Genomic DNA, 14,612 nt, shown 5'->3' with positions numbered 1-14,612 from the left:
AGTTATCTCTGGAAGGGGAGTAGGATGGAGCACAGGAGAGAAAAATTTGGGTAAAAATTAGGGAAGCACATTGTATTTCTGATGGTTTGGAACCAGAGTAGGACCACTGCGAAGACCAAGATCACTTCTAAAGCCAAAAATCATAGAGTCCCATCTATCCTGGTCTAGATGTGACTAAGAAATCTATAGACTGACAAAGGCACCAACTTGCACCCCTAGGAAAAATCTCATACATTTCTTTACTCATTCATTCCCCAAATGTTAACTGAGCACTTGTGTGCACAGTAATTGTTCAAGATCCTGGACTACAGCAGTGAATAAAACATGAAAATTTCTGCCCTCTAGGGGTTATGTTTTCATGGGACAAGGCAACCAATAGACAAGATAGTTTGTCAGATAGTGATATATGCTAAGGAGAAAAAATAAGCTCAAAAAGAGGGAGAAGAAATGTTGGTAAATAGCCCCCCTCCAGTTTTAAATAGGGTGGTGAATATGCGTCTCGGAAAGGAAGGACTTTGAAGCAAAGACCCAGAGAGTGGCCCAGATAACTATCTGGGGATAAAAACACTTCAAGAAGAAGGCATCTGGCTTAAAAGGCTCTGCATGATCTGGTTCCTGCTAAGCAAAACAGTAGCATCAGAACCACTCACTCTTCTCCTTGTACCTGGACAACCTTTAGCAATCCACTGACATAGGGATAAGCTACACTGTATTTGGCCCTTGGAGTTTAAATAGAGCCCAGCAAGGAATCAAGTCTGATAATGTCTTTAAAGCCCTTGTAGCTTCCCATCTCCCTTACCAAGTATTTAAACTCTTGTGTGTGGCAGGCAGTGACCTTAGTGCTCAGAACAACTCCTCAGTAAACAAAGAGATGAGGTCTCTGTTTCATAAGGAGTTGACATCCCTTAGGGATAGAGGAGATAGACATTTAAAAAAAATTAACATCTTTACAAATTGTAGTGATGGAAGGAAATACAGAAGAGCCCAATATAGAGAGGGGCAGAACAGGAATCACTTTATGCTGGTGGAAGAGGAGGGTTCTGAGAAGATGACAAGGAAGCTGGTGCAGCAACGTGGGAATGGCACTGGCCATCTGTGCAAACGTGTGGCTCCTTGCGGCACTTGGGAAACATGTAGGGTTCTAACAACTTTCCTCAAGACCTCAACAAATCAATTTGCACAGATCTAAAACCATCTCTGAGCAGCACTATTCAAGATGGCCAAAAGATAGAAATGACCCCAGTGTCCATCATCATTTTATTGGAAAATGAATGTGGAATGAACAAAGAATGAAATATTATCTGGAAAACTGTGCTGCATGGTGGACGAACGTTGAAAACATGACGCTCAGTAAAGATGCCAACATGAAAGACCACATATGGCATGATTCCATTTATTCGAGATGTTCAGAATAGACAAATCTATACACAGAGACACTAAGGAGATTAGTGGCTGTGAGAGACTGGGAGTGAGGGTTTCCAAGAAGTAATCATTAGTAGATACAGGGTTTCCATTTGGGATAAGAAAAAGTTCTGGAAGTAGATGGTGGTGATGCACAACATTGTGAATGTACTTAAGGCCACCAGACTGTATACTTCAGAATGGTTAAAATGTAGATTTTATGTAATGTATGCGCCACCACAATAAAAGTATATGACAAAAATGGTCTCAAAGGCAGATGTGTCTGAAACAACTGTTTAACTCTTCAGTTTACCTGATTTCTTATACTTCAAGTCACACCCTTGGAAGATGGTGAATAGCAGCAGAAGCGGGAGGGCCACTTTTTCTGTTCTTCCCAAACCACTTCCTCTTTCTTGTGTCTTTGAAATGCCAAAAAAAAAAAAAAAAAAAAAAAAAGGCATGGTCCACTCCCGCACCCCCCTGCCCCGCTCCACTCTCATGAGAAACATGTGTACAGGGTAAAACTGTACCGTGCTTTAGTTGCACCGTAAATAGTGAAAGCCAGAGGAGAGAGAACATTTAGCAGCTGCTTGTGCTCCATGTCTTTTGTGGGTACTCAGAAGTCTATCCTGTGTCTCACTGGTTTTGTTCTTATTGGACTGATTTATTTTTCAGAATGTGTGCTTCTAATTCTTAATTTTAAGGTCAACATCTTTCCTGACTGGTACCAGAAATGTTTAACAAGGATGACTAAACCGTTCCTTGTTTCCGACTTTCATTTTCCAGTGTGCCAGGAAGCGTGCTGCCAGGAGATCAAACACCCAGGTTGAGCGCTTTGAAGTTGATGTCATGATAGATGTTGTAGAGGCAAAGACCCGACACCTTCTTCCAAGGAGCTAAAACAGGAGCAGGCAAGAATATTAACCCTTTAGGAACTGGACGGTGATGTCTCAGTGATACCCATGTTCCAGGGCACTAGCTCTACATTCTTTATGCCTGACCAGCATGGAACTGTGGAGAAAGCAGAGGCTTTGGAGTCAGAGAAGGGTTTTCAAATCCCGATTTACCCACTCCGTCTGCTGTTGGACAATAGGCGACAAGTCAATTTCATTGAACTACAATTCCCTTATCTGTAAAATGGGGAAGGTTGTTAAAAGAAGTGAAAAGTATATATCAAAAGCAACTAGCACAGCATAATAGCTCATAGAAAATACTCAATAGAAGGAAATTAAGAATGGCTATATTAATAATTAGAAATTACTCTTCAGTGAAGAATGTGAGCAGATGTTTGAAGTGAAGTGGCAGTTCACCAGTACAGAGCAGACAAGGACTGGCTCTAACCAAATCAATTTCCTTAATAGATATAGGCCTATTCAGATTGTGTATGTCTTCTTGGGTGAAATTTTGAAAATTGTGTCATTCAGGTCATTGGTCCATTTGTTAGTTGTATTGTTCAAGGTTTCTATATCTTTACTAATTTTTGTGCTTAATTTTATTTTTTAATTTTTTAAAAGATTTATTTATTTATTTATTTATTAGAGAGAGAGAGAGAGAGAGAGAGAGAGAGAGAGAATGAGCAAGAGGGGCAGAAGGAGAGAGAGAGAAAATCCCAAACAAACTGCACTGAGTGCAGAGCCCCATTTGGGGCTTGGTCTCACGACCCTGAGACCCAGACTTGAACTGAAACCAAGAGTTGGATACTAAACCAGCTGTACCACCCAGGCACCCCTTTGTTTATTTTAGATAATTATTTTAGATATTCTAATGGAACTTCAGTTCATTTATTTTTACCTAAAGTTTTACTTTCTTTTTGTCTTATATATTTTTGAGGTCCTCTTTTGAAGTGCATACAGATTTAAAATAATAAAAATTACAGGAGAAATAAAACTTTTACTATTATGTGATAACTTTTTCTAGGTTAAAAAAAAATGCTTTTGAGGCACCTGGGTGGCAGAGTCAGTTAAGCATCTAACTCTTGATCTCATCTCAGGTCTTGAACTCAGAGTTGTGAGTTCAAGCTGCATGTTGGGGTCTACACTGGGTTTGCAGCCTACTTTAAAAAAGTGCTTTTGGAGTTCACATCAATTTTATTTAATTTTGCCATAACTGATGTAAATTTCTTTTGGATAGCATTTGCATGAGAAATCTGATTCTTTCCATTGCATTATAATATTTTGGTGTTCTGATGGCTTTACTTATATTACTTACAAGTAACAAGTATTAGTATTTTTAAAAACTTGAAACTAAAGAATTTCACTTAGGGGTTTTAATCTAGTCATATTTATTATAATTATTGATGTATATAGATTTATTTTTAGCATCTTTTGGGTGCTTTTTATTAATTTTACTTTTTCTATGTCTTTGCCTTTCTTTTCTTTTGGATGAAATTTTTAAAGCTTTCATGTCATTTTCCTACTTTTATTGATTTTAAAGTGATATGCTTTTTATTTTTTTCTAGTTAACCTTGAAATTTAAGTATTTATAATTAAAAGTCTAAATTATCTTTCCTTTCCCCTTGAATAATAAAAACATTTTAAAATACTCTAATGGTTTACCAACTGGCTTACAATGTTTTAGCTTCAACTATTTTTATTTTAAATCTATGAGTTGAAAATTATTTTTTATGTTTTTATAGAGCCAATGTTTGTTTCTATTTCCACATGTTCATCATATTAATTGTTCAATATTCCTTCTTGTGTCTCCAACTTTTCTTGTGGGTGGGGATGTTATTTTTTTCCTGGAACACATCAGTTATAGTTCTCTTTATTGAGAGTCTGTTGATGGTAAACTTACTCTGTTTTGTTTACTTAAAAACCTATTTTCCCCTGTTATCTTGAAAAAGAGTTCCACTGTAAACACAACTCTAACATTCCAGCTATATTCTAATATAAGTCTATAAATATTTATCTCTTTTTAAGTTTCTGTAATGGTCATTAAGAAGTTAAGTGTTATTTTTCCCTAGTAGGTGAGTTCACTCTTCTCTTTATTTGCTCTTAATTTATTGCTCTTTGATATTCTTTTGTATTACCACAATATGTTCAGGTGTAGATTTGTTTATCCAACTTGGGATAATGCTACTGTCATTAAAGTTGAAAAATTTTTAGTGATTGTCTCTTCAAATATCCTCTCCTCCATTTTTTAAAGTCATTTGACAGAACTATAATTAGAAACATATTAGGCCTCCCCATTTTATTCTTTAGGTCTCATAAACTCCCTTATATTATTCCCATCTCAATGTGGATTGCCTTGTGGGTAGTTTCATTAGATACTTCTCCAGTTCATTCAGCCTTCACCTATCTTATATCTAATGTATTGTTTAAGTTGTTAACTTCATTTATACTTTCAACATTTAGAATTTCCTTTTGATTATCTTTCAAGTCTCCTGGTTCATCTTAATAATTGCTTGGCCTTTACTTGAAATTCCTCTTCTTTCTTTCTTTCTTTCTTTCTTTCTTTCTTTCTTTCTTTCTTTCTTCTTTTTCTTTCTTCTTCTCTTTCTTTTATTCATTTTAGAAATTTATTTATTTATTTTAGAGAGTGAGAGACAGACAGAGAGAGCAGGGAGAGCGAGAGGGAAAATCTCTGGCAGTCTCCCCACTGAGGACTCCATCTCATGACCCTAAGATCATGACCTGAGCTGAAATCAAGAATCGGATGCTTAATCGACTGAGCCACCCAAGCACCCCTCTGCCTTCATTTCTTCAAACTATACTAATCTTATGTATATGGTCTTTAGGAGTATATTTTTGCTGTGGTTGTTTTCTGCTTACTCACCCATGGAAGTTTTGCTTTTTTTTGTTTGCTTTGTGCTATGTGTAGTTCATGTATTTTTTACTGTAAAATTATATTTGAAATTATTTTACTATGAAATTTATTATTGGGGCTTCTGTAGGACCTAGATTAAGGATGTAGTTTTTCAAGAGTGAATTGTGTTGTATATTTTAAGTGCTGAAGAGTGCTTTTGACCCAGAAAGCTTTATTTTTAAAAAACATTTTTAAAAAAAGATTTGATTGAGAGAGAGAAAACATGAGCAGGGGGAGGGGCAGAGGGAGAGGAAGAGAAATCCTCAAACAGACTACCTTCTGATCATGGAGCCTGATGTGAGGCTCAATCCCAGAATCCTGAGATTATGTATGTACTAAACTGAAGCCAAGAGTCAGATGCTTAACTGACTGATCCACCCAGGTGCTCCCAGAAGACGATTAAATTAAAATTTTAGGTTGTTTTAGGAATGATGACACTGTTGATACAGACAACAATTCACAGGGGAGATACTCTTTCTCCCTTCACTCCTATCCAATGTTGAAAGAGTTAACTTTCCATGTTGGGCATTTTTCCTTTTCCCTCCTTTTTTAGTTCACATTTTTGTTAAAGATATAGTGATTTGGGAATCTCAGCTCTTTGAGGGGTCTCTACTTTCTAGCTTGTCCTGGCTATAGGTCTCATAATCTCATTCTGGACAGCTAGAATGTTGTAATAAATATTTGAATCTATACATATACAAAGGGCAATTATCTTTAAAAGTATTTGCTTACCTGTCTGAATTCATGTTCTTATATTTCATAATTAGGAATTTTACTTATGGTCTTGTAAGCTTAGTTCCACATTTATGAATAACCCTTATCATATTTCTAGGTATTTTACAGAAAGGAAGTATATAGCATTTTCAGCGAACCATATTTACAGAAAAAAAATTAGGAATTTTGTATCTACTTATAAAGCCATGTATTGCCCTAGAAAATAGTCACTTCCATCGAGAACTTCAAAACTTACTATGTTGCAGCTGATTGCACAAATAATCATTGCAGTAATTTCTCCTGTACCTTTAAGACATTTGTCTCCGTTTCATTCTTTATTTCATGTTTTATTTTTTCCCGTTTATTTTTATTTTTTTAAAAATATTTTATTTATTTATTCATGAGAGACAGAGAGAGAGAGAGGGAGGCAGAGACACGGGCAGAGTCCCCTGTGACGGAGCCTGATGTGGGACTCGATCCCAGGACCCTTGGATCACCACCTGAGCTAAAGGCAGATGCTCAACCACTGAGCCACCCAGGCGTCCCTCTCCCATTTATTTTTCTTAGAAATACTAATGGCCAATTTATTTCATTTATTTCTTCAAAGGAACTCTTCTTGAATTTATTCAGCAATTAGATGGTTTAATCTATTGAGTATATAATTAATACATTTTAATTTACTTAGATTTTTGTGAAATTTTTATTAGTTTTTGGCAAAATTATATACATTTCAATATTAGTGTTTTCATTTTGTGATTTTCCAGATATTTTTAGGTATTTTGTAGATATACTTCTTTTTGATATGAATTAAAGAGACCATGTGTACCTTTCTCCATGATTTTTTTTTTTGCCTCTGCTTTATTTGCTTTTAGTATTGTTGCACTTTTGCCAGAAAATATAGACTATTTGTAATAGTCTTATTTTGTGAATTTTATTAAGGTTTTAAATTTTTCTAATATGTGATCATTGTTAAAAAGAATGTATATTTTATATTTACAAATGATGAAGCTTGATTTAGTTCTTTTTAAATTTATTTATATATCTATTTCTCTAGCTTTGCTTATATCTACCTATTATTTCAAATTACTTTTGTATTAGTTGAGTGCTCTGTGCCTACAAATTTTTACCTATTTCACCAGCATTTTCATGGGTTTTGCTCCATATACTTTCCTTCTATTTATTTCAGTGCTTTAAAAATCAGCAGTTATAATCATATATGACGTATTTTTAGTAAACCTCCTTGTTTAGGAGAGTTAATCAATTTTGCCTTGATTCTAAGTCTGTCTGATACTACTAATAATGTGTTCATAATTTCTTTTTTTTAATCAGTCAAGCTTTTTGACTGCCCTTCCTTTTTATCAATTTTTTTTTGAAGATGTTTTGTATTAGGCCTATCAGTTTTTATTTTTATTTTGATTTAATATCAACATTTAAAATAGAATTTGCTTATTTATTCTATTGTAATTATTAATATTGCTCTAACAAAATCATTATGGTTTTATTTCTGTCTTTCACAATCTCTGTAATGTTTAAAGATATGTCCTTTTTTCTTTCCCTTAAAAGCATCTTTAGCTACAGTTGGGGAATTTTTAAAAAAGATTTACTTATTTATTTTAGAGGTGGGAGAGGAGCAGCAGAGGGAGAGGGATAGAAAGTCCCAAGAAGACTGTGCTGAGCACAGAGCCCAAAGTGAGGCTTGATCTCAAGACCCTGAGATCAACACCTGAACTGAATTAAAGCCAAGGGTTGGTTGTTTCACTCAGTGCCTGGGGCACTCAGATGTTCCTACAATTTGAGAATTTTGTCATTGTTTTACTCATCTAGAAATTAGAAAGCTATGTAGTCTGTTTTTAGCTCCATTTGTAGTCATGTTTATAAAGTAACTTACGTTTATATTTCATGACATGCTGTATTATGAGATTCTATCTATAAAACAATTCTGCTGACTGGTGAAAGATGAAGACAAATCACGTGGTTTCATCTTCATTGATTTTTGCCTTTTTACTCTATTTTTTGTTTTTGTTTATATGATCTGGATATTTTATACCATCCTATTATATGCTTAATCTATTGTCATTTTCATATTTATATATTTTTTATTTGTAAGTCATGGTTCTATAACCTTAACTATCATTATTTAGACTTAATTCTAGGCTGCATGGGTTAGTAGTCATTGTGTCTTTTCATATGCAACTTCCCTACTTTTGACCACTGAATTTGAATATCTTTCTCCTTTGCACAGAGTATGTCTTTAAATAGGCTTTTAAGGAAAGGTATATGAACAATGTATCTCCAAAAACTTTAATTAGAATGTTAAATTTCTGTTGAATATGATAAAAAGAAACTCCACAAAATAATAGTGGCCTAAATAAGATAGAAGTTTATTCCTTTTTTCTGTAAATCATAACAGGCACATAAAACAGCATGTTAAGATTAACTAAAATAAGAATTGCCTGCAGCTGTGCTTTGCACATATTATCTCATTTAATCTTCACAAAAGCCCCTCAGGTGGCGTTGAGCTGTCTTTATTCTAAAGACTGAAAATCGAACCTCAAAGGGCAAAAATCTGTGGCCCACTGCTAGTAGGTGACAGATCTGGGAGGTGCTATCTGCACCTCTACCCCTCCCCTTGTCTTCACTTCAGCATGCTGCTTCTGAGGAATTTAATGGCATAATGGAGGTCAGGATAAAGTGTATAAGGACAGAGCTGAGCTATCAATGAATTCTTCCTGGGAACAGTCTGCCAGGGAAGCACCAAACAACAGTGATATTTGAGAACATTTTTGAATAATGAATGCATGTTTCCAGGTGAGCAGAAAATGACAAAGCATTCTAGGCTAAGAAGACAAGAGGAGCAAAAGGTGTGTAAACTTGTTTCATAAAGGAATGAATTAAAACTTTCTGTTCACTTCTATTATTTTCTTTAAAGATTTGTTTGAGAGAGAGAGAATGTGTGTGTGTGTGTGTGTGTGTGTGTGCACAGTTTGGGGAGGGGCAGAGGGAGAGAATCTCACCGAAACCCCCGCTGAGTGCAGGGCCCCATGTGAGGCTCACCTTGAGGTTCACCATGGGGCTCAACAACATCACCCAGGAGATCATGACCTGAGTCGAAACCAAGAGTTGCATGCTCAACCAACTGAGCCAGCCAGGTGCCCTTAAACTTTCTGTTCATTTCTTGACACAAAATAGGTGCTTAATAAACTCTTCTTGGCTTAATTTATATAGTCATTCTCTTTGTCCTATGAAGCAGACATGTTCCCAGCCTCTCTAATATTGTCTTCCCCATTCTCCTTAGTAAGAAAACCTGAGTTTTTTGGAAGCACCATGCACCCCGCCGGAAGACTGTGGTTCTCAGTGTCCCTTGCAGCTTGAGGACATAAACAGAAATTGTGGGGAGAATTTCTGGAAAGTTCTATAAGAGTTGGATATAGACAGCTCATCTGATTCTTTTTGCCCTTTACCCACATATTCGGACTTTTTCTTAGAATCATGTATTCACAGTCAAGGTCCAGTGGTTGAGACCATAGGTCAGCCTTGAGGATGGAAACCACATGCTAGTGATGATAAAACTGGACAGCAGAAGGATCCTGAGTCCCTGCTACAGTGTGATGTTATTGTACCAGTTCTGAATGTCTATTTAAAGAGATATTTTATGCAAAAAAATAAATTTCCATCTTGTTTTGGCTCCTATTATTTCTATCCTCTGCTACTGACGCCAAATACCATTCCTGAATGATGTATCCCAAACTCAGTGTCAATTCCAGGAGGGTAGGTGACTGGAGCACTTATGAATACTTATGGCTAGAAATTACTACTTGGAAAATGTACAGAAATACTGAGAAAATTTCCCAGCTGGACCCCATTCCCAAGGTGGATCTCAAAGACAGTTTTATATCAACTGTATAACCTGGAAGAATTCCAGGAGCCTTTCAGGAAGAGAAAGTGGCTGCTGTAGCTGCTGATCCTGCTATAGTTGAGTGGAAACTGAAAGGCCGGAATGATGACCTTTCAAGAAGAACAAATGTTATTAAATAATGGATTTTGTCCCACCTCCTACAACAGTCAAGAGCAAAAGGATGAAGAGGGAATCCTATTCATCTATTAATAACTCTGAGAGCCAGCCTCATGCTGACAAAGCAGAAAGCAACTGTAAAATTAGCAATTTTGCCTGCAAATTAGCCCCTTGCAAAGCCATAAAAAGAGAAAAGGAATTAAGAAAAATTCTATTAATGGAGTCAAGGATGGAAAAACCAAGAGTGACAGAGCATAAATACCCAGAAAACTGATACTTATTTTAAGGAAGATATTATCCAGGTTTTAAATAGCTGCTTATAGCTGTGTATGAAGCAAGTGTTAATTTATAGCCCTTGGATCGGTGGCCTTTCTTAATGGCTCCTTGGAGCAAATCTATCAGAACACGAAGAGCACTAGGCTTAGGTTGATGTTAATGAAAACTACCCTAACTACCCCTATCTGACATACTGCTATTCCACTTTAGAATGAAAGGCAATGCAGTATATGGAAAGATGTTAAATATCAAAGGCAGACAAAGTTAAGGCTTGAACCTGGCTCTGTCTCTTTCCTGGCCTTGAGAAAGTCTTTTCACCATCCTGGGCTGCTGTTTTGTTTTCTATCAAAGCAGAGGGTGATTATGCACCATTGTGTTAGTCGCATTAAATTAAGTAACATGCAAAGAATTTGGTCCCTAGGAGGTGGTTAGCAAACTTAATCCCTTTCTACCTTCTCTTCCTCATCGGAGGGTCAGAAACATCAGACCTGGCAAACCCATGGAAAGCACTTAAATTGAGCTCTGAAATTCTCCCCATAAGATCAGTCCCTACAGGGGAGCTGAACACATTTTTATAATTTATGACTGGTCTCGGGCAACAGGCCCCCATTTGCAATTTTATGAAAATGATAAATCAATATTCAATAGTAGGAAATAATCAGAAGAAAAGAACAGAGACTTCTTTAACAATAAAAAGGCAGGGGGCTCCATTTCCAACAAGAAACATACCCAGAAGGAGAAATCTAAAAGTGGTGCAATTTGCTTCATTATAGCATTGGCAGTTTTCATAGCCAGAGTCATCTAATGTCATCCAAGAGAAGGTGAGGAGTTTGGGGCTCTGTTGGAGGATGTGGGTGAGTCTCCTCCTGTTTTCTTGGTTCAAGAGGGTATTTTATGTCTGAAGTACTCATTTTCCCTCTTAGGGCTAAAAAGTGGCAAGATATGGACAAAGCAATTAAATCCACAATGCACATGGAAGGCAAACAGTTTGAAGGTGGATAAATCATTGAAAAGTTCTTAAAAGCACTAAAAAAAAAAAAAAATCTCCTAATTGATGGCTGTAGCTTACAAGACTGGGAGAATTTGTAAAACTCCCACTGAACTGGTACCATGAGTCAGAACCATCTCTGAATACTGTAATGTAAATCCAGACTCATTCTCCTCCAAGTTCTTCATATCTTACTGAAGGTCGCAGGATCTGCTTTACGGGGTAGTCTTAGAAATAATTTAAATTCCTCAGCAACATTACTACTGAGTGGTCTTTCTACTTGTGTTTGAGCACCTCTAGCAATAGAGAATTACATTCTTCCCAGAGAGGAGTTTAGTTTAGTTCAACACAAATGAGTTGAGACGCTCTAATTGCTAGGCAATTGTTTGTGTACAGGATGTGCATTCATTTCCTATGGCTTCATGGCAAAGTACCATGAATCATGCAGCTTAAAACAATAAAACATTCATTGTGTTATGGTTTTGAAGGCACAAAGTTTGAAATCAAAGTGTTTTGTAGGCCTGTGTTCCTTCTGAAACCTGTAAGGGGGAGAATGCTTCCTTGCTCCTAGCTTCCTGCTTCTGCATTAATATAACCCTCTGCAAGAATTTTCTATGTATGTAATATACATATGTTTGTGTTGATTTAATCTCTCGAATAATGTTTAACTCTAAATGCAACAAGTCCGGGATCCCTGGGTGGTGCAGCGGTTTGGCGCCTGCCTTTGGCCCAGGGTGCGATCCTGGGGATCCAGGATCGAATCCCACGTCGGGCTCCCGGTGCTTGGAGCCTGCTTCTCCCTCTGCCTATGTCTCTGCTTCTCTCTCTCTCTCTGTGTGACTATCATAAATTAAAATAAACAAATAAATAAAAAATTAAAAAAAAATAAATGCAACAAGTCCTTAAAAAAGAAAAAAAAAAAAGGACTGAATTGCAGCCGAGGATCCTCAAGTCAGGGTCAATCAGGACCATGAGCTGTATTCCTTTCGATACTGGGCAGCCCAAGAGACAGGTTGTCCCCATAAAAGTGGGGAGAAACTTTGAAAGGGTATACGAAAAACTCCAGCATCTGGGAGAGCAGGGCAAGAGGCTATAGAACATGAAGCGTGAGATACCCTTGGACTTATTCTCTATCCCCTTCTGCGAGCAAGACCAGGACTTTCTGAACTTGGTGACAGCCCTGGACATGGCCATGAAGTGGATGGATGCCCTCCATCAGGAAAAGGTGAACCAGATCTAAAAGACTGTAATGTGTAATGAGCATTGAACCTTACAAAAGTTTGGCAATGTCTTCCATAGCCTTTCTTGGCGGTGAAATGGCAGAGCAGTCATTGTAGGACTGTGGGAGATTGCAGGCCAAGGTGGAAAAATTCAAGGAAAAGAAGTCAGGGCCAGTGCTGGTCAATCTCCTCCAGGCCCAAGCAGAGCATTGGCCTGCATGGGATGACTTTGAAGCCAAGAACAAGCAGCTCCTGCACAAGATATTGTAGTTCTACAATAGTCAACTATATTAATTCCAGCTCAGCTTTGAGTCCCTGAAGGGGGGGACTCAAAGGTGAGTCTCAATCAGGTGGTATTACAGTCTGAAATGTGTAAGATCTTTGGTGACTTGACCCAACAGCTTGGCCAGCCTGGACACCTGGACATGCAGTGGGAGTAGGAAAATGAGGCCAAATTGAGTGAATTCAGAGCCCTCCTCTACTGTGGCTGATGACTAACTCCTGGGACCCAAGTTAGTCTCTCAAGTCTTTCGAAGCATAGGCTCAGGTGTCAGCTCAGCACAAAGTCCTCCTATGGGGGAAGTCTGGTAGCCCATAGGTTGGGGAAAGAGGCAGCTCCCACTCTACCTTAGCAGCCCTTTGCAATGAGCCTGGCACCAGAAGCCCCAAGCAGGTAGCTCTCTCCCCACCCAATACCAAGAGCCTGTAGACTCAGGTGAGCAGTATAGTAACCCCCCCCAGGGGCTTTCTTATTTCCAAAGAACTGCCAAAAGTGCAACCTGGCAAGCTTTCAGCCTTTAAAGGGCATGGGTTTTATCAGTTCATTTGAGGTCTTAGCCTTGCTTATATAGTTAAGTTGCATAGTTACCTCCAAAAGGCCCATCCTGGGGAATCCAGTGACCCTCATTTGCTTTCCACTTTGAAGACTTGTTTTTTTGTTTTTTTGTTTTTTTGTTTTTTACCCCTCCTGGAAGAAGCCCTTCTCTCCCAGAATGTGTGAATCTGGGAAGTTGGCCTGCCCCAGGGAGTGTAGAACTATTGTCCTCCAGCCCTACATGCCCCTCACTCCAGCCTCCCAGCATGACAAAGACTGGGTTAGCCCACTTCTATCCATTAGATCAAGGCCAGGAAAGAATCCCAAGTTATAGCTTCCCCCAGTAACTGGGACTCAACTCAGGTCAATGTGCTACCACACAAAATGTCACAGTTCAATTCATAGGCCTCAAAAGCCAGAATGGTGAGTTCTGTGCTAGCAAAATAATACACTGAGGCTGCTTTTCATGAGGAAGTCTCCAGGAGCAGGTAGACATGGTCTCCTGGGGCAAATTCTAGACCCCTTATGGCTGCCGGGAGAAACAACTGCCCTGAGTACGTGCAATGCAATGGTACATTTGGGTTATTGAGGTAGCAAGCACCCTTTAACCATGGTCTCTTGAAATCAGAGTGGCATAGGATGCAGTCAGTGTCCACAAATGGGGACCTGTTACAAGACTTTGACTCCCTTAATTCTGTTTTCTAAGACACCAGACTCCTATGCATTAGCTGCAAGTGTTTCCTTCAGTCTTAAACTCTTCCCCCATTGACTGCCAGAGTCTTCCCAAGGCCCTGTATCACTACCCAAGGACTAATAAACACTAGTGCCAGGTAACAAGCTCTCCATATGGTTTATCTTTTCAGAGAAATCCTAGGAGATTAGCAGCTTGGAAGGCCACGATAGCCATGGAGTTGATGTCTGTTTCTATGTTCATTTCCTTCATTTTATTGTCCGTGCAGATCATATATTCTCTTGGACACCAGCAGGAATCCTAACAGCCTTTCAGAATAATATATTTCCTCTTGTTCTTTGGGCTAACCCACTTCAAAACTCTTCTATGTCTTTTATCCTGAATTTGCTGAGGTTTAATAGGGTACACTTGATTTATTTGTCCACATATGGTTGTGAATTGAAGTATATTCAACATTGAGAAGGATGACTTCTTACTGGCAATGCTGTCGATGAGGATCTGTTTTCAGAATCAAAGCAGCAGGAATCTTCTAGAGCAGTGGTTCTGAATCAGTGGCAGTATTGCCACTCCTAACCCAGGGGATCATTGGCAACGTCTGAAGGTATTTTTGGGTGTGAGAATGGTATGCGTGTAGGATGCTAATGGCTTCTATGGGGTTGAGGCAGAGGGTGCTGCTGAACACAATTGCAGGA

General features: G+C 38.2%; 1 pseudogene; it reads left to right on the top strand.

The window, feature by feature from the left end:
* The first annotated feature begins 12,165 nt into the window (after positions 1–12,165).
* On the top strand, positions 12,166–12,913 carry LOC112926035 (bridging integrator 3 pseudogene; annotated as a pseudogene).
* Positions 12,914–14,612: the final 1,699 nt, after the last annotated feature.

This window comes from Vulpes vulpes, chromosome 12 (genome assembly GCF_048418805.1).
Source record: "Vulpes vulpes isolate BD-2025 chromosome 12, VulVul3, whole genome shotgun sequence".
Taxonomy (NCBI): Eukaryota; Metazoa; Chordata; class Mammalia; order Carnivora; family Canidae; genus Vulpes; species Vulpes vulpes.
This window is presented reverse-complemented; position numbering and strand designations above follow the sequence as displayed.